Raw genomic sequence first — 22458 nt, forward strand, 5'->3', positions numbered from 1 at the left:
ATGTATTTCTACGTATCGGTCCACTTTCCTCCGTCGTGTTATGGTGTTCGATCTTCAGAACATGAAACGTCTGGTTTCGAAACAGATTCCTCGAACAGACTCGAGTAATCCGACCTTTCGCTCCCTTCGCGTACGTTCGCCTTATTTTTTCCATTTATCTGCGGCTTAAGATGGCCTGCTCTGACCCTTAAGTGTGCATAGCTGTTCGATAGCGATGCAAAATAATACCTCTTAATCAGTTTCTCTCCGTGCATTGATGGTTCTCAAACGGCGTTCTCAGATCGGAAGTCGACTTCCTTTATTCTGCTGGTTTAAATCGAACAAAATGAGCGAAGACAAAATTTATTGTTAGAAATCCCGTTTATAATTTTTTCTTCGTTTTATCAATTTCTTTTTCTCTTTATTTTCTCCATCGAATGGTAAATAATGACGCATCGGTGATAATTCGAGAAACGGTTTAATCCTCGGTCTGTTCGGGTGAAAGATAGGTTAATTTTTCTTTAAATCTTTTAAGCGTGCTTTTTATAGAATGTTCATTAATTAATGAAAAAAATATGTTTGTTACTTAACGAAAGTACGATTAACGTAGGAGGCCGATGAAATCGTGGAATAATGAAGAGATATATTGAAATGGTGTACATTACGAATTATAGAATTTTCTACTGTACTACGTATCTTCGGAAAAATTATATTCTATGACTGTATCGGGATTTCTAGTTCATACGACGATATTTCTTCGTTCTCCTTTTCCAAAATTTTGTTTCTCTGCGTTTTATTTAAAACCCAACGACATTTCGAAAATAGATCACTCTCATATAAATTTAGTCACGGTCCACATATTACGAATCGATGTGTGCAACTAAGAGCGGGAAATTCAAATCGATCGTAACCCTTCGGTCTGTACAATTTCGATATTTTCACGTTAATATCGATACGCCTTTGTACATAATTTCGTTTTCTCGTATTTTATTCGAAAATTAACTATATTTTTGAAAAAAAAAGTCACTCGTATTAGAATTAAATTACGTTCTAGTTATAAGGGATCAAGCTTTCCAACTAGTAGCGGGAAATTCAAACTGGTCGCATGTTTTCAATTTGATTTCTTCGTGTTGAATTTAATCGTGTTTGATTCATTCATAAACAATCACATGGCAGATTTACGCGTTTGGTCAAGGCTGCAGTGCTGCAGTAATCTCGTTTTCTTGTCGATTCAGGTTCAATAATCCCGCGAATCGTACGATCCTGCTCGAAAGCCTCTGGAAGGTCGGTGTGAACGACTTCCACTCGAAGGGAAGCGGTCATCGAGGATCGACGAGCAGATAATTAGGCCGTTTATCGAGCAACTTGCTGTCGAATGTGTGTATTCCCCTTAATTCGATCGTGCAAGACGCTCAATCGTCTTCTCTTTGCTATGTGCCTCCGAACTTTGTTATTCCAGTAAACTTATCTCGGATAAATTCAGTAGTCAAACGATAGTTAACATATTTTCATGGTTGTAAAAGATTGATCCTCTTCGATTCTTCACTGGACCAAATTGAATCCTAACCAAATTGGGTAATTATACTCCTTTCGCTAATTTTATATATACTAATTTTCAACCATTTATAACATTTTATAAATTTATTTTGAGATAGAGTTTTCTCACGATGCAAATAGTTGAGGTGCATACACAATGCATACATCGTTGTTGGGTACAAAAAGTACCTAATTAATATTCCTAAATGAAAATGACAAATAATAATCAAAATCAGTAAAAGAAATTCAAGAAATGAATGAAATATTCGGTAATTTATTAAATTATTTAATTATTACTGGATATTTAACTGGTAATTTATAATTTATTTAATTAATACTGGATCAACCATAGATCCCAAGATTCATATCAGATACGTACTCTTTCGACCTCCTTCGCGTAATACTTTTGCGATGAGCGAAAGCAGGTTGTGAAAATTTTACGATCCCTCGATCGGACGATTGGGATCGATCTCGATCGGCCGGCCGTATGCAAATCGTTTCCGTGTGTCAAGTTCGTACAACGCGATCCCCCGTAGCGTTATTAATCGGTCTGAGGAATTTTCCTGCGCCTCGAATTCGCATTGTTCTCCCTTCTTGCGTTACCCATTGCAATCGATCCGGTCGTATCCTGTGCCATCATGCCGCTCCATTTCCGTTTTCCTCCCTTTCTGCCTTTTATCGCCACCTTCGAGCTCTAAACTACGGTTCATGGATTCGAATTTTCCATTGTTCCTCTTATTCATCCTTGATTCACGACCTCCTTGGACCATTCCAGATTTTTCCATTGGAATTGCAGATCCCGAGCATGGTCGAATATTATTAAGATATATGCTCCAGGGAAGATCGATCCATCGAAGTTGAAATGAGAAATGGCACTTTTCAGTGTCTCCCTTTCTTTTGGATTTACGACCACCTTCCAAATTTTCAAAAATTTTTTCAGAAATTGGAGATGTATTTATGTATTTACGAATTATGTCAGAGTTTTCCATTATAATTGAATATTCAAATATGTTAATTAACTTCAGTATTAAGACGTGATTCATATCGTGGTCCGAGCATGACATTGAAACGAGAAAATGGCACATTTATTTTCCTTTAAATTATTTCAAATTTTTAAATGAGAATTCAATATTCCAATATTCCGATGCTAAAGATTCACATGTAACCTTGGAACAGCCATAAGTTTTCCATTCTCCGTACTTTCCCGAAGTACCATTTTCCTCAAGCCTTATGACTCTTCTATCGAATTTTTGAGCCATTGCGTTACGGTTTTACACATCTTGAAATTACCCAGATATTAACCCTTTGCACTCAGCGATTTTTTGGCTAGAGACGAGTAGAAAATCAAAGATTCTCTATTAAAAAACTCACGATACTTTTTTGAGCAGTAAATAAAGAATCGTATAATAATAGAATTGTAGAATTATTTGATTTCGATACCTTGCACACTGTTACATTACATTAAATTTGATATATTAATTAATATCGATCTTCCAAATTTTATGAAATGGTGACTGAGGGTCACCTCTCGAGCGCAAAGGGTTAAAAAGTAATAATCAATGAATTTTAACCCTATGAGTGCCTAAAGGTGCTTAGAAATCTCGCATTTGTGACACTTTGGGTTTACATCGGAAATGGATTCCTATGGCGGCGCGTTTCAAAGTCTGCCGCGTGGTCCAAGGGTTAAAGCAATTACGAATGTTCCGTTTCCGGTTTACCATTTTTCGCGAAATTGCTCGGGACGTTTCCATTGCAATTAAATTCCATTATCGGCCTTAACCCGGCGCGAATTTTCCGCTGCTAATTTCCCATTTCTCTCGAATCAGCAGAGTCGTTCCTATCGGAATTCAATATTCGGGTACTCGGCTAATAAATAGATCTCTCCTCGCCCATCTCTCCTCCGTTCTACTGTTTCCCATTAAAATCGAACATTCGTGTGCATCAGTGTCGTTTCAGTATTCAAACGCAGAGGGTATGAATGTAGGGATACCGTTTGATTAGCAAATATAAAGAATACGAGATGTTATTTCATTCTAAAATATATATTTATTACGAGCTAAATGAGACTAGAAGCAAAGCATAAACTAAAAGACTAGTCTTGCTAAAAACTCCATAATTGATTGTTTCAAGACAGCCCTTGTACCCTTATTTAACCCTCGAATAGCCAACAGTAGATGATCGACGCGAGCCAACTTTGGGTCACCTTTGACCCATATCTAAATTTTTACTATAAATGCTTTGCGCCTAACTTTTTGGCGCAGGATATTATCTAAAAATATTTATAATATGGGGAAGGAAGTATTTTGTTTAAAAAATGTACAATTTTATAAATATATCTTTCATTTGTGCGCACTGGGTATATAAAACGTAGTTACATTTTATTGCGTAGTTATGTCTTTTTACTTAAATTCTGCATAGCTGAATAAGTTGTAAGATGGTGCTGAAGATCATTGTTTTCGACCAATAATGGTCACTGCCTGTGATCAAGGGAGCATCAGGGGAGTTAATTCACCGTGAGGATGTAAACACGCTGAGCCTTCTTTCCTCGAACGCACAGTACATCCTTGCACGCGGTCACTTGTCCTTCCACGTGCACTCCAGATATCACCCTGAACATTCGACCTCACCCGAGGCTGCTGTTTATTATCCATCATCAGCCAGGTAGGCCCAAGTGTTCCCTTCCACTCACCCTCAAACCCTAGTATCCTACACACGAATACCGCTGGAGTTTCGATGGCGGGACACGGAATGCAAATCGAGCCACGGAAATAAAATTGGTACGTCTCGTGCTAGAGCAAACTCGTAAAACTTGTCCTTCCCTCTCGTCTGTTTTCTCCGAGCTCTTGACCGTGACTTGGTTCGTCTGGCCAGGTAAAAAGGAGTACGTGCCTCTGTCTTCAAACCTGGCTATCGAAGTTTCGAGAAGGATTCCCCTGATCCCTAATTTGTAGGTCGCGACCATCCAAAGGGGGTTCGAACGTGTCCTCCAACAGGTTCTTACAGGTTTATTTTTGGTTGCAATTGTTTCTTGAAATTTCCATCCTTTATTTCCTATTCAATATTTTTCCTTTTTCTTTTTAACCCTTTGCACTCGGCGATCTTTTCGTTACAGAAACATAGTAATTCGAAGACTTTCTGCCATAAAGTCAGTGATATTTTCAAAACGGTAATTAATAAGTGCAAATTAACAGTAAAATGTAGAATTATTTTACCTCGATATTCCACGTGTCGTTGGGCAATTTTAAATTCGAAATATTAATTAATAACGATCTTTAGAATCTGATTAAATGGCGACTGAGAGTCGTCTCTCGAGTGCAAAGTGTTAACTCTTTGCACTCCTTTGTCGAGCGTGACTCCATATCAGCTTTTATCACAGGAACCCCTATGTCGAGTTACACTTGATTCCTTATTTACTGAACAAGAAAACAGAAAATAAATGACTAGTCGAATTACTTAAATTCAAAATATAAATTACAACCATTTTTGAGAACTATATTTAACCTCTTTGCACTCGACTACTTTTTGGCTAAAGAAGAGTACGAGTTCGACGATTTTCTGCGAAATATAAAGCTGACGATACTTTTTTGAGCAGGAAATAAGAAATAGTATAATAATTGACAGGTAGAATTATTTGATTTTGATATCTCGCACATCGTTACATTATCTTAAATTTGATATATTATTTCATATCGATCTTCGAAATTTTATCAAATGGCGCCTCTCGAATGCAAACGGTTAATATGATCAATAAATAAAATTCATTGAAATAAGTAGCAATCGAGGAACTGTCCTGTGAAGTAAATTTCAAACAAAATACTTAAAATAGCGGGGAATTATTGGCAACAAAATTGAAAAATAATAATTAATAAAATAAATTCAGAATTAATTATAACTTATTTAATGTAACGTAATTATATAATTTAATGAACCTGCTGTGAGTTTCTACACTTTTCTTATTAGGTGTCTGTTATTTCTCTTTTAATTTATGGTTAATTATGCTTGTTATTACGCGAACGGAGCTGTTAACGAATATATTAAAATACTATAAGAATACAGAAACTAGACAGTAATACAGTTTCCTCCCATTATTTGTTCTTATTCAAAATAAAATCTGAATTCGTTATCTGAAAAATAAAATCGAAATGAGATCTAAAAATTCTCCTCGATTTTAGAGGTTATGTGTTACCATTTTTCTCGATGCTGCGACACGAATGACGAAACCGTAAACAGTATGATAAATAGAAAGGAAATAATTTTATAATTGTGCCTATAATTATGAAAGTGGTCTAAGTCATCGATTTAAAAGGATTTTATTATTCATTTCGTATTGTATTCGTTGATATTACGATAAAACGTATTTATTTTCTACAAAACAGTGAAGATTAAGTTTGTAGCTTTGTTGCAATTAATTTTATAATTTATGACGTATCTAAAGGCCGAAGCTTTTAATATTTCAGAAGCAAATATAAGTGACTTAAGCGGTGGTAACATAAGTCACCATTTTCGTAATCATAGGCACAATTATACGTATTTCACTCCATTTTAGGAGAATTTCTTTCCCCGTTAAAAAGTTGTTACCGATCTCACAATTAGAGCAAAGAAGCTTCGAGTTGCTGCTAACTATATCGAAGAAACCTTCGAGTGCAAAGGGTTAAGGTCAGCTGCCGGGTTAAATATTAACTTAATTTAATATCGAATTAAAATAAATATTCTGGGAAAATCAATTTCCGACCCTGCCTCGGCAAAGCTGGCATTTTTATGCAAATGCGATGGGTCCCGCAGGGTTGTGGGTTATTAGGAAAGGGGGTCGGGGTTTAGGAGACGCAGGTTCGAATTTTTATTTCGCACAAAAGTGTACAGATGAAAAGAAGGCTGTACTTTCTGCGTTTTTACTTTCTTTCCCTGTTAAGCTTTAATTGGGACCATAATTAATTCGGCACGAAGAGCGTTCCACGCGCGATGGAACGAAGTTCATTCCGCGATGCAAATTTTATGCCAGCGGCTCGGGGATTTGCATCGGGTTAAAGTTTCGCGTTAATTACGTAAAAACGGCTATTATGCCATGGCAAAACGGCGAATCTGGAGAGGAGAAAACGTTCGAGGAATTTTCATTTACGTCGACGATGCAGCAACAGCGATGGCATCTGCTTTTGCATTAACGCTTGCATTTCGCGCACTAGTATTTTTTTATTGTTATCCTGATCGTCAAATGGAGAAGCTAATTTATCGCGAATGGCAGATTTAGATGTGAAATATCCTCACTTGCACCTACAGCACCCGACAAAATTACGTGCATCACGTAATATCTATATGGTTTTTAACTTTTCTCGAGCAATTTCAAAATTGTATATCTCGGTTAAAAAAAATCATGCGATTATGAATCATTTTTGATTTCAGAGAGGATGATTGACGCTATACGACGGTGTTAACGAAAATAGTGGGAAAAAATTACGCTCTTTCAAATAATTTTTTGAATCGAGTCAAAATATTGGAGAAAATTATTATTCGAATGTTATCATAAATACAGTAAAGATATTGGAAAAAAGAATTTCATTTTTGGAATATTCTCAGGATCATAGCGAAGATATTGTAGAAAATAGCAATCGTCAAATTTTCCACAGAAATGTGGAAAAATCCGATATTTTTTATCCACTTATCTCCTAAACCTAACATAATTGGCAATTCTCGCGACCAGATTGAACAAACGCAAATATTTAAGAAATCTTTCCATTCTTCGGCAACGAAACTTCATATTATTTTTTCCGTGCTCGTGTTATCATTCTGTCGCAACCATTTTTCGCACGGACAGATTTGATTTGCAGAAAAGAACGCAAACTGCGTATGTAATTGCATTATCATCAGGAAACGCTGAAAATCATTTCGTCGCGTATCGTAGAAAGTTCCACGTGACTCATGCTCCATAGAAACACTTGTCTTTAAATGGTAAAAAATATTTTAAATAAAAATAATCTCACATTTCATCGCGAAATATATTTCTGCCCACGTTTAGGAGCTTCTCCGTATATGATACCTGTCTAGAAGGTATATGTGCCATTAAATGGTAATAAGAATTTATCCTCGGACCTTATACTTGACCACAAAGTGTCCTTACACGCATTTAGAAAGTTCCACGTGCCATCCATTCGGAAACGGGATTTAATGTGTTCAGTTCGTGATGTAAGACAGGAGTGTGCGAGGAAAGATTCGCATAAATTACGTGGATTGCATTCCAGACACAGGTGTCGACCAGACACTCGCGAATGCCAATTTCCAATTCCCAAACATCCTTCGAGTATCCAACTTCGTACACGATCGTCAGACGAGGTCGAATTTCACTTTCTGTCAAAGCGGAGAAATTAACCCTTTAATCGGTTTCGACGAGTATACTCGTCAGGAGGAAGTGGCCACTTTTCGGGTAATTACGATGGTAAATATACCCGTGGTGAGGAAGCGACCACTTTCGGTATAACGACGAGTATACTCGTCGTTTCGAGAAATAAATTATCCCTTCGAAGAAAAATTGGGAAATATATTTCTTTCGTTGAAATAACACAAATTAATTTCATATCCTGTTTTTGTAAATGCTATAATCTTAATTCCTTTATTAAGGATTTAATTACGATTTAGTTACGAAAAATTATACATCGAGGAGATATTTAATTTTGATTGATTACAATACGCTTGCTACATCTGCGGTAAGATTGGATCGAAGTTTTATCAATTCTTCGAATTTTATACATGTTCAAATATGTTAAGTGTACTTATGGGCAGGTGATAAGTGTGGCTTATAATCGCGAGATTTCACAGGAAGAATAGGTGACGAGTTAGACTCGTCATTGTAGTGCATAGGATTAAGATATAGCTAGCCTATTTACTAGTCTTGATAATATATATCTTTATTATTTTTCGTCTCCAATATTTGTGAATTTTCCCCATTTTCTTTAATAAAATATTAATATTTATTTTATTAATGAATATTGGAGTAAGCTAAATAATATATAATATAATATAATATATTATTTTTCGTTTTCAATATTTGTGAATTTTCCCCATTTTCTTTAATAAAATATTAACCCTTTGCACTCGGCGATTACAGAAAAATAGTAATTCGAATTTCTGCCATAAAGTCGAGGAAATTTTTAAAACGGTAAATAAGAAATCGTATGCAAATTAAGACGTGGAATTATTTTACCTCGACATTCTACGCATCATTGAGTAATTTTAGATTTGATATATTAATTAACATCGATCTTTAGAATGTGATTAAATGGCGACTGAGAGGAGCCTTTCGAGTGCAAAGGGTTAATATTCATTTTATTCACGAATATTGGATCAATCTAAATCCTGAAACCATTCATCTTTACACTAATATACATCCAGTCAAAAATTTGATTATTTTTCGTCTCGAATATGTGTGATTTTCCGCATTTTCTTTAATGAAATATTAATATTCATTTTATTAATGTATATTGGATCAGTCTAAATTCTGAAACCAGTCATCTTTATCCTAATATATATCCAGTCTATTCACTTGTCCTGGTATTATATACTTTTATTATTTTTCGTCTCCAGTATGTGTGAATTTTTCCCATTTTTCTTTAATAAAATATTAATATTTATTTTATTAACGTATATTGGATCAATCTAAGTTCTGAAACCAGTCATCTTTATCCTAATATATATCCAGTCTGTTTACTTGTTCTGGTATTATATACTTTTATTATTTTTCGTCTCCAGTATGTGTGTATTTTCCTCATTTTCTTTAATAAAATATTAATATTTATTTTATCAACGAATATTGGATGAATCTAAATCCTGAAATCAGTCCTGATAATTCCAATATTAAAAAAATTAAAAGAAAATGATTAAAAAAGAAGAATAAGTATGAAAGTTAATACTGAAAGGCAATTAACGTCAGTTTCAGTGTTAGAATTTCTAAAAAGAAACGGAAAGTCCGACCTTGCCCCAGGCTCGTAGCACAGCGTGCAAAAATAGTTGACACGCTGTACATGGCGTACCGGAAGTTCCGTGTGGACGTAGGAATTAGCATAGAGCTATGTTTCGTTGCGTCATTTTCGGGGATGCTCGGAATCGCAGTCGCTTGATCGATGCAGTTTCCATGTGCTGCCAAACTTCCTGCTTCCTTTGCATCATTCTCAGCGATCGGTCTTCCCTTTCAAAAATTTTCTGTCGAAAGATCTTCTCTCGAACCGATCGTTTCTTCCCCTTCCTCTTCTTCTTCGACACATTTCAACGCGAATCCCAAAAAATACTATAATAATTTCCTGTAATACCTTCGTGACGAGTTTCATCTCATCTTTGGCAGATAAGAAGCACCAAAGAAATATTCTGTCGCAAGAAATGCGTGAAAGCGATAACTTTTTCGTGGACACCCTTTGCTGGGGAATCGCTAGTTTTCAGTGTCTCGAATCGACAAATTTTTCCTCTGTTTGTATCTGTATACAGTGATGTTAATGTGTGCGTGTGAAAAGCGTAGTTTCTCGTTTTGAAAGGACAGGTATCTAAAAATTTGGAGTACAGGTATTCACTGTATAACGCAGGTAATTAGGCTCCGAGGAAATGCCGTGTCATGCGTGATGAAAAATTGGTACCCTAAATGGGATTATTTCGATTTTTCGCCAACTTACGACTCCTTTATGGAGAGAAAACTGCGAAGCCTTGATACACTTTCTAAAAATAAATCTGGTAAAATTTATAAATTTCATATGCAAATCCGACAGAGTGTGGACGCTTTGATCGAACTGTGGAGCAATACTGTAGGTGTCTCGCAAGGAGTCTTGCGAGGCGTTACATGGTGACTGTAGGAGTGTCATGGTGTTGTAGGAGTATTCTATTATATGTTATGTAGGAATATTCTATTCTATTTTCTATATTCTATTTTGTATATTTGTACACAGTATCGTGCAAGTGGCTTAGGCTATCTGACTCCTTTCGTGGCACAGCCTATAGTAACAAACGATGTTTGACATGACGGAAGCAGTAGGTGCAAAGTGTATCATATCACTCGCTTTATGGAAGCAGAATAGTTTCGCAATTTGCTACATTTGAATCGTTCTATAGCCAGGATGAAAGCTTATGCGTGAATCACCCTGTATAGACAGGCCACGTTACACAATCTACTCTACGAACACAAAATAATGCCATATAATCCACCTTATGTGGATTACCTTGTGTGTATTACCATACATAGCACGTTACACGGTTTACACAGTTTATTCTATATAAATAGAACACTACCGTGTAATCCACTTTACGCAAATCTCCTTACACATGCACGGCAAAACGTTTTATATGGATCACACTGTAGACACGGGGTACGTTACACAATTCACGATGCAATCACAGAACACTGCTTTATAGACACGGAATAGCATGCAACCCGTACCGTAACCGCACAGTCGTGCCTTTGCAGTTAGGGTCGCGTTGAGACCTCGGCTCTCATCAGTAGACCAAGGCTTCTTCTCGCAATCCAATCATTTGGCTGAGTTATCGAAGACGTAGGCCTAACTCGAGGCCTAGCCTTAACTTCTTCGGTTCGTTCATAGATAGTACACTCTGCATATCTTACGGGAAACTTGCGAGGGCGAGTTAGCTCGTCATGCACTTTATCAGTTTACTGATTTACCAGTTCGTGTATCGATTATAATTAAAATTCTGACATTGTTCCGTACTTGGAGCCTATGATCAGTTCCTATCTGTTAGGCAACTGGTTGAATAAAAAGAGTGGAAATATGCAAAGAGGCACCTGGGCATCTAGGTACCCTGTTACCTGCATAAGGAATAAATGAAAATTAATTTCATCGAACGATATAGATTAGTATAAACGGAAATATCATCTGATCGTTTCTTCATCTGACGCTCCGGAAGTTTCATCCGAAAGGGCAGCCATGCAGAAAATAATCCCATCCTCAAAGAGTTAAATCTGGATAAGCACTTTCCAACGATGAATTAACTCGACACACCGTTAAGAGCTTAAGGAAGTTTGCTCTTGAGCTTTTACACGTTTGTACTCATCCGACGAGACAGGCTACGGGTCTGATCCTCGAACGAATAGCCAAGTAGGATTGATTCCAGCCGTATATAGCGTTCATAAAATCAGTGGAGCCTAGAGCTACGAGTATTCCAAGCTTCGAAACTGTAATTTAAGGTATTCCAGGCTGTACAAGCAGTTTAAACATCGTTCGTTGGGTTCTTGGCTAGGTGTCACTGATAATGGTTTAAGAAAACTTAAGATTCCTTTAGATGTTCAAGGTATATACTAAACAGAATTCAGCGGTAGATAATTATCAATGAGTGCTGTTCAACGAACTACACTGAAATTCGAAGTTAATCGGCAATTTCTTCCCGCTTTACTGCTCATCGTTAGATATCTACAGTCATAAACTGCAGATTATCCCGGGGACACTTCAGCAGTGTCATTTGGACATCAATCGTGGTCGTTGTTTTAATACGATAATCCACGAGCACGTTGTACCTATCAAGTTAATTAATATCCTCCCTATTCAGGACTCTTCGGCACTTTCTCGATCAAATTCCAGCGCCACTCGTCGGAAGCAACCCTCTAACTCGATCGAACGTATTACACGATCCTTTTCCCCTGCTTCATCACCTCGATTGATACGGTGTTCGCGTGCACTCGACGTGACTCACGATCACACGCCCAAACCCGATAACACGCGAAACTGTATCAGGTAATGAAACATTCGAGCGACGCTGTAGCTCGAAATGGACGGCATTTGCATAAGGAGTCGCATGCCGTGTTTTATCGCTTAGGATCTGTCTCGGTCGCAATATGTCTTCCCGCGACGCGTCGCGTACGATCTAGCCTTGCCCGAATAGCATCCATGGAGGATCGATCGCGAGCCGAAAATGCATAATGCATATCCGCTGGATAATAAACGCTCTGCAGAATGCATAACCGCGTGATTCTGCTGCACGGACGTGTGCACCCTTCGTTGCGCTAGCAAGAGTTAAAGCTGAATGTCTTCGAGACTATAGGCTATGTGCTTCACCGTGTACTCTTGGATTAATCTCTCGTCGGGGATAAGTTGAATCAGGGATCCAGGGATGTTCCCGAGAATATTTCTGGTGGATCATTGGAGTCTTGAGGTGGTAGAGGTTAGACATAGTACTGCAAGAGCTTGGCAAGTTGGCTAGTTAGTCTCCTAGGTAACTGAGGATAAGTCGAACTGAGGATGTTTCTGAGAATATTTCTGATAAATCTTTGGAAGTTGTAGAGCTTTGGAGTGGTAGAGGTTAGACATAGTACTGCAAGAGCTTGGCAAGTTGGCTAGTTAGTCTCCTAGGTAACTGAGGATAAGTCGAACTGAGGATGTTTCTGAGAATATTTCTGATAAATCTTTGGAAGCTGTAGAGCTTTGGGGTGGTAGAGGTTAGACATAGTACTGCAAGAGCTTGGCAAGTTGGCTAGTTAGTCTCCTAGGTGACTGAGGATAAGTCACATTGAGGACTAGGATGTTTCTGAGAATATTTCCGATGGATCTTTGAGAGACGTAGAGTCTTGGGATGGTAAAGATTAGAGATACTGATGCAAGAGCTTGGCAAGTTGGCTAGTTAGTCTCCTAGGTGACTAAGGATAAGTCGAGCTGAGGATTTAGGATGCTTCTAAGAATATTTTTGATAATATTTCTGACCGATCTTTGGAAGATGTAGGGGTTTGGTGTGACAGAGGTTAGAGGTGGTACTGTACGAGTCTGGTAAGTTGGTTGGCAGTTGGAAGAAATGCGGGTTTGATTGGCCATAGCGTAATCCACCTTCTCTAAGACAATAGTAAAAATAGATCACACGTATTTTCGTTATTGGCTGGAAGTCGCATCTACAAATAGGATTATATTGCACCGTGTGACGAAGACGCCGAATGGGATAGAGTGACAAAGCACCGGTGTAGACATTGGATCACTACTAACTATTCGATATAAGATAGAAAGAATGCCGACGTAACTTATCCTACTACCGTGTCAGATATATCGTCAAGAACCTAAAAGTATAGATTTTAAGAGCATTAAAGATGGATTCAAGTTGTGGAAACACGGTATTCCTTTTAGCTCTATGACCATCCAGCTGCTAACTCACCAGACTCGTATAGCACTGTGCATAGGTCGGAACGTCATAGTGTAATAGGTCCACGTTCCCTAATAACTATAAACATAATACACACGAATTTTTTGTTATTGGTTGAAGGTGTTACATCTGCAAATATAGTCATACAGGATCAAATGACAGAGAAATCAAACGAGATACCTCGAGATCGAGTGAGATAGTGCGATGAAGCATTGGCGTAAACACAAGGTCAGTGTGGACTATTTAACATAAGATAAAAAGAGTGCTAACCTGACTTGTCCTATTACCATGTTAGCATGTGCCTCTAAAGGTGGAGTCAGGAGCAGGTGGACTACCCGGCTTGCCTTTTGTCGTCCCGCTAGCTTTCTACTCATCGGCAAACACTAGTTGGGTGCTCGAAATTTAGCATTATTCAAGGAATCGTACGGAGGAGAATTTTAGAACGAATCCAACAGGGTTTGCTGGACAAGTAGTCGAGACTTCCCGTCCTCTGCAGTTACATTTTCCTTGCACCGTTATCCGATGAATATGCAAAGCAACTGATTTATTCTACTTTATGGAAAGAAGGCTGCACCGTGCTTCTTCTTGTAGCAGAAATCCAACTTTCCTTGAAATCCACCAGCCGTTGGAACAGGAATTTCTCGTCACCGTTTGTCGCGCTCTAATCAGACGGTTAGCTCTGATCAATACGAGCAGGGACTAACGTTTCCCCTCTGATCTGGAGAGGAAACGTTGCACAGAGTAGTCCTGGCCAAGGATCGCAGTAATTAGATCCGACCTAGAGTTACTCGGTTGCAATACAAATTCCACGTGGTCCAATCAAAGCGTTTCATTAATCATTCCATTGTACGCGAGAAGAGCACGGTTATTCGGTTAAAGGCACGTCAAATATCGAGTTCACTATCCTGCTTTACGTTCTCATTCACTTCCAATAAAAATGCAATATCCTTATTCAATTGACCTCATATTCATTCGCAAATGTGAGATATTAACTACGATTTCATCGGAATTCTTAAGTATCAGGAGTTTCTCGCACCAAACAAGTGACATAACCTCAAACCTGCTTAGTACCCAACCAGCAATGATATTCGTTCAAACCATGTCAAACTATATTTTGATTTAACTAAATGCATAACGTATGCAGAACGTATATCGATGCGATTGAATGTAACCTAACCTCAAACCATTCACGCATCCACGATAAAGCTAAAGCTAGATCCCTCTAGCATACTAATTAACTTTTTGCCATATACAAAGAAAGCCAAACAACTTATCATCCCGACTATAGTCCGTTAAAATCCAACCTAACCTAACCTAACCTCAAACTTCAGTTCCATCAAAATTCCACACGTTTAGACCTTCCGAACACTACTCTCATCAATTCCAGTAGCACACAAAGCATCAGCCAAATCACACTCTTCGCGATCACACTGATAAGACCTCCATGACACCTGCAAGACCTGTGAGACCTGGTCCGAAGATCTTCACCCTGTCGATAAAAATACCACGTCCATCCCCCTTCGCATCCAGATCACTCGCGCAGTTCAACGCTCCCGAGGAAACTCCAGGAAGCATCCATCGCTTGGAACGTGGTCCTCGTGGCGGAGGATCGGCGAGGTCTGACCTTGCCTGACGCGCGTAACCGTAGCAGAAATTCCGCGTCGGAGTTCGTTACGTCCGGATCGGGCCAAGTTCCGATCAATATACGGCGTATCCTCGCTTGGAGGACGCGTGCGCGTGGCGAGGCCGATCCGGGTGCCGCGAGCGAGCGAGCGCGCACGACGAGGAGGACTCGAGTTACGGCAGCCGACAGAGAGTACCCGTCCAACACGCGTGTCGTCCGCAATACGTCGTGTCGTAACGCGTATCCAAGTCCACGTAGTATATACCTCTGAGTCGTCAGGATAACACCGTCTTCGCGAGTCGAACAGGGAGCGACCGCTTTCGGCTACCGAGCGGAACCGGCGAGTTAACTCTTCCTCGATCTAGCTCTCCCTGCCTCTGGCGAGAGTCTCGAGGAAGACATAGGGACGACCCGACCACCAGCAACTGCAACCACGGTCGCAAATCACGACTTATGCGTCTGTACCGAGCAGGTAAAGATCCTCCAGGCGCTGCTACGCTTCCGTGCTCGCTCGATACTCGTTCCTGGGGCTTAGGCTACTCGATGCTTCTACAGGAGGATCTTTCGTTCTGGATGCTTCTTGGGATCTCTGGCAAAGCCATGATGTTGCTCGTGGACGAAAGGTTTGGCTCTTCCGGCAGACGTGGTGTCCGAATGTGAGGTTGGGTTTTGGTGGTCAGGTTGGACTCTTTGTACTCGCTGTCGTGGCAGCGTTTCGTTCATTGATCCGGGATCTTTTGAGCTGTGCAGCGTGCGTTGACGTGGCCTCTTTGCGCATTGTGTCGTACCGATTCTTCCCGTGGATTGGAGAGTAATCGACGATCGAGCCGGATTCTATGATTTATGAGCTGGCAGACGGGAGCGGATGTTCCGCCGGAATATATTCTGCTCTACTTTTTCTCGACACTTCGCAGCACTCGTGCGATCCTCTTGATCTCGTAAAGGCTGGTGGCTTCTAGAAGTTCCCAATTCGATACAGTGAGACGTCAGTGATTGCCAGTGCTGATTGTGCCGGTGACAAGCTCCTGTTCTTCGACGACTCGAATCTCCTCGAATCCTCCGATTAAAGCTGGCTTTATGATTTGCAATCGGTGGTGCAACTGTGATGACATCCTCTAACTTTGTTTCCAACAGTGTTTCCACGTCGATGACTTTTCGTTGAGTTTCTATTCACCTAGACTCGCTCAGATATTCGCCAAGTTTTCTAGTCTACCTAATATTCCTAATTTCCTAACAGTGACTGTTATTCGCAAACAGTAGTGCATCTGTGATCACAATCCCCATTCATCGGGGGTCTTTTCTAAGTCTCCAAGAACTCAATTTCCAATAGTGCTTCAGCATCGATGACTTTTTCGAACTGCCATGTCGTTAAGTCTCCATTCATCCAGAATCTTCTAGATCTTCGCAAAGTTCCGCAGCCGTTCTCTGCTCGAAGTTCCTAATTTTGCAACAGTGACGCAGCTGCGATTACCGCGACTAATCACCGTAGTGGCTGATTTCCATTCATCGTGAATCTTCCGGGTCTGTTCTCCTCTTCGGTGCCACCTCCTACGAGCGGCGTAACGTGCATTGACGTGGCCTCTTTGCGCACTCTGTGACACGGTGCAACGTGACCGTGTGCACCGGCTCTCTGCTTTTCGAATCCCGGTACGCCACCACGAGGCCTATGTACAACCGTATCATCGACGTCAGCTCGCTAGGACCCCCGGTGTGCATCGCTTCCAGTGTGGATTTCGCTTTATCGCACCGTGACAGTGATTTCACGCGTTTTCACGTCGATAAAGTTGCTCGGTGAACGAGATACCATCGTGACACTATAATCTGATGCTTCCCTCTTTCTGTGCGTGTGGCTTTAATCCTCGTGACCTGGCAGCCTGTGATTTCGCGTGGGGGATGATCAAACGTTCGCCCAGTGTTCCTCTGGCTTAATCATCTTCTTTGTTCTCCATCCAATCGTGTTCTTTAAACGCATTCACGTGTTATGGGTCATTTGTGACTGATGTTCAATTCGCCACTCACGCCATACTGGTCATAGGTAACCAGCTATGCCAAGACTAGTTCACGTATTTCATTTACATAAATAAACGGGAGTATTTCAGCTGCTCAATTGCCAGTTGCTCAGTGTGCCAGTCTATAAAATAAAAATACACGTGTTTCGTATTAAAATTAAAAAGGGAAACGTGGAAAGCGAAATTAATGATTTTGGTCTGACATTTTTAATATCCTCGTTGTTTTTACTGTGACAGCAATGAAGAGGTGGTATTTGAAAGCTATAATAGGTAAAGTGATAGGTGAAGCTAGTTAGCTGAAGATTTCAAAGTGTTAAGAGTATAAATCGCAAGAGTTTAAAAAATTCGAGTGGGTCATAATTCTACTTAAACCCTAATTTATCGACGCTGTTCCAAACCAGGGGGACTCTGTTCTTCGTGGTTTTTCGTGATCCGACTTTTAAGCGATCCAGGTTTATCGAAGTTCGCCTGGAGATCGCTGCCATGGTCTAGAAATCGAGAGACTCTTGACGGAAGTCGATGGAATTGGCACACGAGGGTTACTCGCGAAGAATCAGTTCACCAGCGAATATTTTTATCGACCTGTTTCGATCCGGTGCCTCTTGGTTCGCCGACTGATAAGCCTAGGGAATAAACAATTGCCACAGGGGTGCGGGTCGAAGGAAGTGGGTGAACGTGACGTCCCTTTGAGCTGTTCCACCCGGAGTTAAAATATCTGGCTTCACTTTATTTACCCACTCTGCCTGCATATGTCGCGTTTTATACCCCGTATGAACCCCACGAAGATCATAAAGAGCTTACGTGACCGCACGGTCCTGATAAACGAATATTTTTAGGCTGTTGCTCCCTCTCATCGATTTCTCCTCGAATAAATAACAATTTTACATCACGAAGGTTGCTTTTATCGGGGATTAAATATTTTTAGTTGAGACCTTTCTATTTCGAGTATCATCGACTCTCGGATGATTCGTGTCTCGGCTAAAGGGGTGTCCTATTTTCAGGCTTTAAATTCCATTTCTGGAATATAGGTGTGTTTCGTGAATTGCTTATTTGTGCTGCGCTGAGAGAGGGTTGAGGTGAAGGTTTAGCCTTAATTCTTGATTTCTCGTAATCAGGAATTCTCAAACGAGAGCTTTGATCTTGGCCTGAATGTCGATCGAGTCCTCGGTGTGGTTTCTTCGTTGCTCGTCGATCATGCATCTAGCCTTGCCTGTAAATTCGTTCAAGTTATTCAGAAATTCGCGATTAGATGTTTCGTGCAGTTTGATTAATCACGATATGGCGATAACGTGTCGGAATTCTTGATTAATTTAAAAGGCTCAAGCGCGAGTCTGTATGTCGTTTGACACTTTGCTGGAATATCTTGTTTGCATATTTTCTAATTGATTTGACATGTCCTCTGTTCGTTCGATTTCGCCTACATGCTGACGAATCATTTTGAAACGGATTCTTCTACCTTTATATCGTACCAGAATTATTATGAACACTATTTTCCAAGAGAAACGAGTTGCTGAAATCGTGTCGCAACAGGGTTGATACTTAAACACCTATTGACAAAGGTCAAGAAATGAGGTAATGATTGGCGAATTTTTGTATATTCTTTTATCTCTCAAGCTACGCAGATTAAGATTACAAATACACTTTACACGAGATCGTTTATTGATATTTAACACGTTATCTCGTCGTCATATTTGTAATATTTGATACAGGTACCTTAGAAGATAAAGAATATACTAAAATTTGAATAATTATTTCGTTTCTTAATTTTTATCTGCGTGTATGTAGGACAAAATCGTGTTGTCTTGTACTACGTGTGTACTTCAATCTCGGAAAATTATTAAGATTATTGTTACAATTAAATTATTAAAATTTTTGTTGATTATTAAAATTATTAATCGACAAGTAGGTGCAAACCCATATAAAATATATTTCTCAATTTTTCTATAATAATTATTAACCTACGAATATTATTGTAATAATTCGTCCTGCAGTAATGAAAACATTTAATTCACCGATTTACTCTGAAAATTGTCTCGAAAAATCTACGCCTCCATTATAGACGCAATTTCATTTCTCTTACGGGAGAAAACTGGTTCTTTGTCGTTTCATTAAGTCTCGGAGGCTCGTGGAAAATTTAATTACGCCTCGACGTACGATAATTCTCTTGATTACCGTGCGACGACAGCCTCTTTTTTCTTTTCTTTTTTTTTTTTTTTTTTTTTTTTTTTTTTTTTTTTTTCTTTTTTCTTTTCCAGACAAAGTCATATGCAGCACTGTATATGGTGTATAATTCGTCTCGGTGTATAATTTCTCGAACGGTCGCTATTCACTATGCGAGCGCACGAAATTCTCTTTCCACGTTGGTAACGTACCGACGGAGTGGGGAGAATCTCGTTTAGCGGCTCGACCAACGTATTGATAAATGGCCATCGATACCGAGTACCGCGGTTAGAATTCTAAGCCGTTATTTTACGCCGCGTGCTGGACACCGGAGACTCGCTCGATACACGCGAGAACGTGAATATTTTAAGGGGAGGCGTTGATAAAGTGCAGGTGGGTATTCAATCCCGAGCCATTTGGGCTTTTGCTTTGAGAACTTTTTCATTTTTTAACGTCCCATCGCGAACGAGTTACTCGGGCCGGATGCCGGTGCGCCGCGATTCGAGAGCGCGAATTTTTAAATCGTCCACCATAATGGAAATAGAATTTGTTATGTTCTATCCTTTTATATCGGGCAAAAGTGACCAAAGTTATAATTTGTTATGCTTTTGTTGGGTAATTATTCGTATTAAAACGTGCTTTCCATTATAAATGGTAAAAGTGAAATAAAAATTGGAAATTTAGAATGGACGATGTGGATCACGTTGAAACGATAATTGAATATTTTTAAAATTCGCGCCATATACGACGGTGTTATTAAATTTGTTATATTATTCTTTTGTATCGTTATTATATTGAATAAAAAAGTTGGTTATACTTTATTAGTCCCCTGTTAGTTACCACTTATCGTACTTCTAAATTTTATTTTTTAATACCTTGTTTATAAAATAAGATATATTTAACCTCAAAAATGTTGTATAAGAATCAATGATGAAATGATCTTCGATAAAAAGATCTGTTTGTCACGAAACACGCCAGATGTCGTAACTATTGTTAAAAAATAGCTGATTTCACTAAACACCAGTCTTATATCACCCTACTTATCTCGTTTCTCATAAAAAAATTACTCGTCAGCCACTTTTCCACTCAATTTATCACTGCAGCTGGAGATTGCAATCCACTGTTATAATTTCCAATTTTCCTACCATCATTCGCAACTTTCTATTACAATTTGAGACATCTACTCGTCGTTTCAACATTCTTAACCAACATTGTTGCAACACGAATAACAGACTAAATTTACGCTTACTTAATATATAGAAATATGTCGTTTTACCGCCATTACCAAAACGTACACCAAAAATTTCTAGATAGGCATTCTTCATTTTTTCTCTTTATCTATCACGTTTAATTTCAATCCATTAATTGAGAAGCTTGTTTACCAGAAGCGTATGCTTTTTCGACATAAACAAATGCAAATAAAAAACATTTAAAAATTTCGTGCCAACATGGCAACAATACAGAAGAATGACTCATCGTATTTAAATTTAACGCGTTCAAATATCCGTGACAATCTAACTGAATACACGTTTAGAAACAGAATTTCCCAATGACGAATTAACTGGTCATCCCCGATTAATGGATCAACTCGCGTATCTCGAGAGATAAAGGAGATAAAAAATATTCCTAAATCGTTACCACCATTTTTGACTTTTGTCACCGACTGTATCTATCCATCCACGATTTTCTCTTTCTCTCGTCGGCATCACGGTTTCCCTTACACCGCGACATTTCTCGGAAAATGCAAATCCATCGTGTGTATATACCGTGGTGCATTAAAACTCTTCTTCTCGAGTCCATTGACCCAGTGAAATCAATTTTCCCGGCATTGTGCATAGCGATGAAAGGCGGCTTGAAGTTGAGGGTCTGCCGATAAAAGAGACGTTCGCGGGATACTTTTCCATGGAAATTCAGACACGTGCGCTCTGCGAAAAGGAAAAAGAAAAAAGGGAAAAATTGTTACGCCTCGAGAGCGTTTTAATGTTCGACGAGATAACGTTGGATCGTAGGGAAATAACGTCTCACGCTTGTTCGATGGTCGAGTGATTAATAATCGTATGTTATCTATCAGAGTGATTGACGCGAATCGACCACCTCTGACGATTACAGCACGGGACAGCATTGCGCCATCGTATCGTGGATTATGTTTTTACATAATAGGATTTCGTTGAGCTGTCGAAATCAATGCAACTCCCCGGTCAGCCCGATAAAATCCCGGAGAAATATTCATTTTTAATTTTATTATTCGATAGGAATTCGATACGAAATTAAAAGGCGATCGCAGAAGGGGGTCGCGGGTGGAAATCGAACGGACGATGATCCTTCGTGATTTTACGAATTTCATATTAAAGCAGAGGTAAGCATGATCAACGCGAGAATTAATTCGCCGTGATTGCGATACGAAATAAAAGGTTTCATTGCAAATTGCCGCCTCGCGTTGCTCCGCAATTGGAGCGTGCACTGGTGGAATAACTTCAGTTGTCGACTTTCGTGAAATACCTGCTTCTCTATTTATATTCTGTGTTATATAATATTCTATCGATCCTATTATATACCCCGTCTGATATTTCATTCATACGTTGAATTAAATAATATTCCATGTAATGTTCTATTCATTATCTACAGCCTATTTGTATCTTAGCCAGGGACGACGATTGTACTCGAAAATTCGACGTTGAACGATGATATATAGACTTCCCGTGCAAAGTTTAGTGAAAGATTTTTACATTTTTAGTAGAAGAAGACACAAAGTTCGTTTTATAATAATCGACAGAATTATTCCCTAGAAACAAACGTATCTTTTTCCACCTAACTTAACGAATTCGCCAGTCAGACTTAGCAATATATCCGCAAATGAAAACGCAAAGGCCGTTTTCAATCAGCGATTTCTTTCGTTAAAGTGTTAATTCGTTCCATAATATTCGTCGGAATTACTTTTTACGAGCAAAGGTATTTTTTCCACGCGATTTAACGAACACGTACAACAGATATTATCGACGCACCTGCCGATAATAGCATCGGCAGGGTGCGTTTACAATAAGAAAATTC

At 39.2% G+C, this 22458-nt stretch overlaps 1 protein-coding gene across 4 annotated transcripts in view; it reads left to right on the forward strand.

The window, feature by feature from the left end:
* The window catches only part of eIF5 (eukaryotic translation initiation factor 5), a 30686-nt gene that overhangs the window by 2770 nt on the left and 5458 nt on the right, over positions 1-22458 (forward strand). The window contains exon 2 of one of the 4 annotated variants that reach the window (XM_017910182.1): positions 13738-13845. The exons of 2 other annotated variants lie outside the window; for them this stretch is intronic. The gene's annotated coding sequence lies outside the window, so the exon portion shown is untranslated. Of the gene's footprint in view, positions 1-13737; positions 13846-15394; positions 15714-22458 lie in introns of those variants that run through there. One more of the 4 variants, XM_017910183.1, reaches the window with a different exon arrangement.

The sequence above is a fragment of the Eufriesea mexicana genome, unplaced genomic scaffold, assembly GCF_001483705.2.
Source record: "Eufriesea mexicana isolate 0111107269 unplaced genomic scaffold, ASM148370v2 scaffold54, whole genome shotgun sequence".
Classification (NCBI taxonomy): Eukaryota; Metazoa; Arthropoda; class Insecta; order Hymenoptera; family Apidae; genus Eufriesea; species Eufriesea mexicana.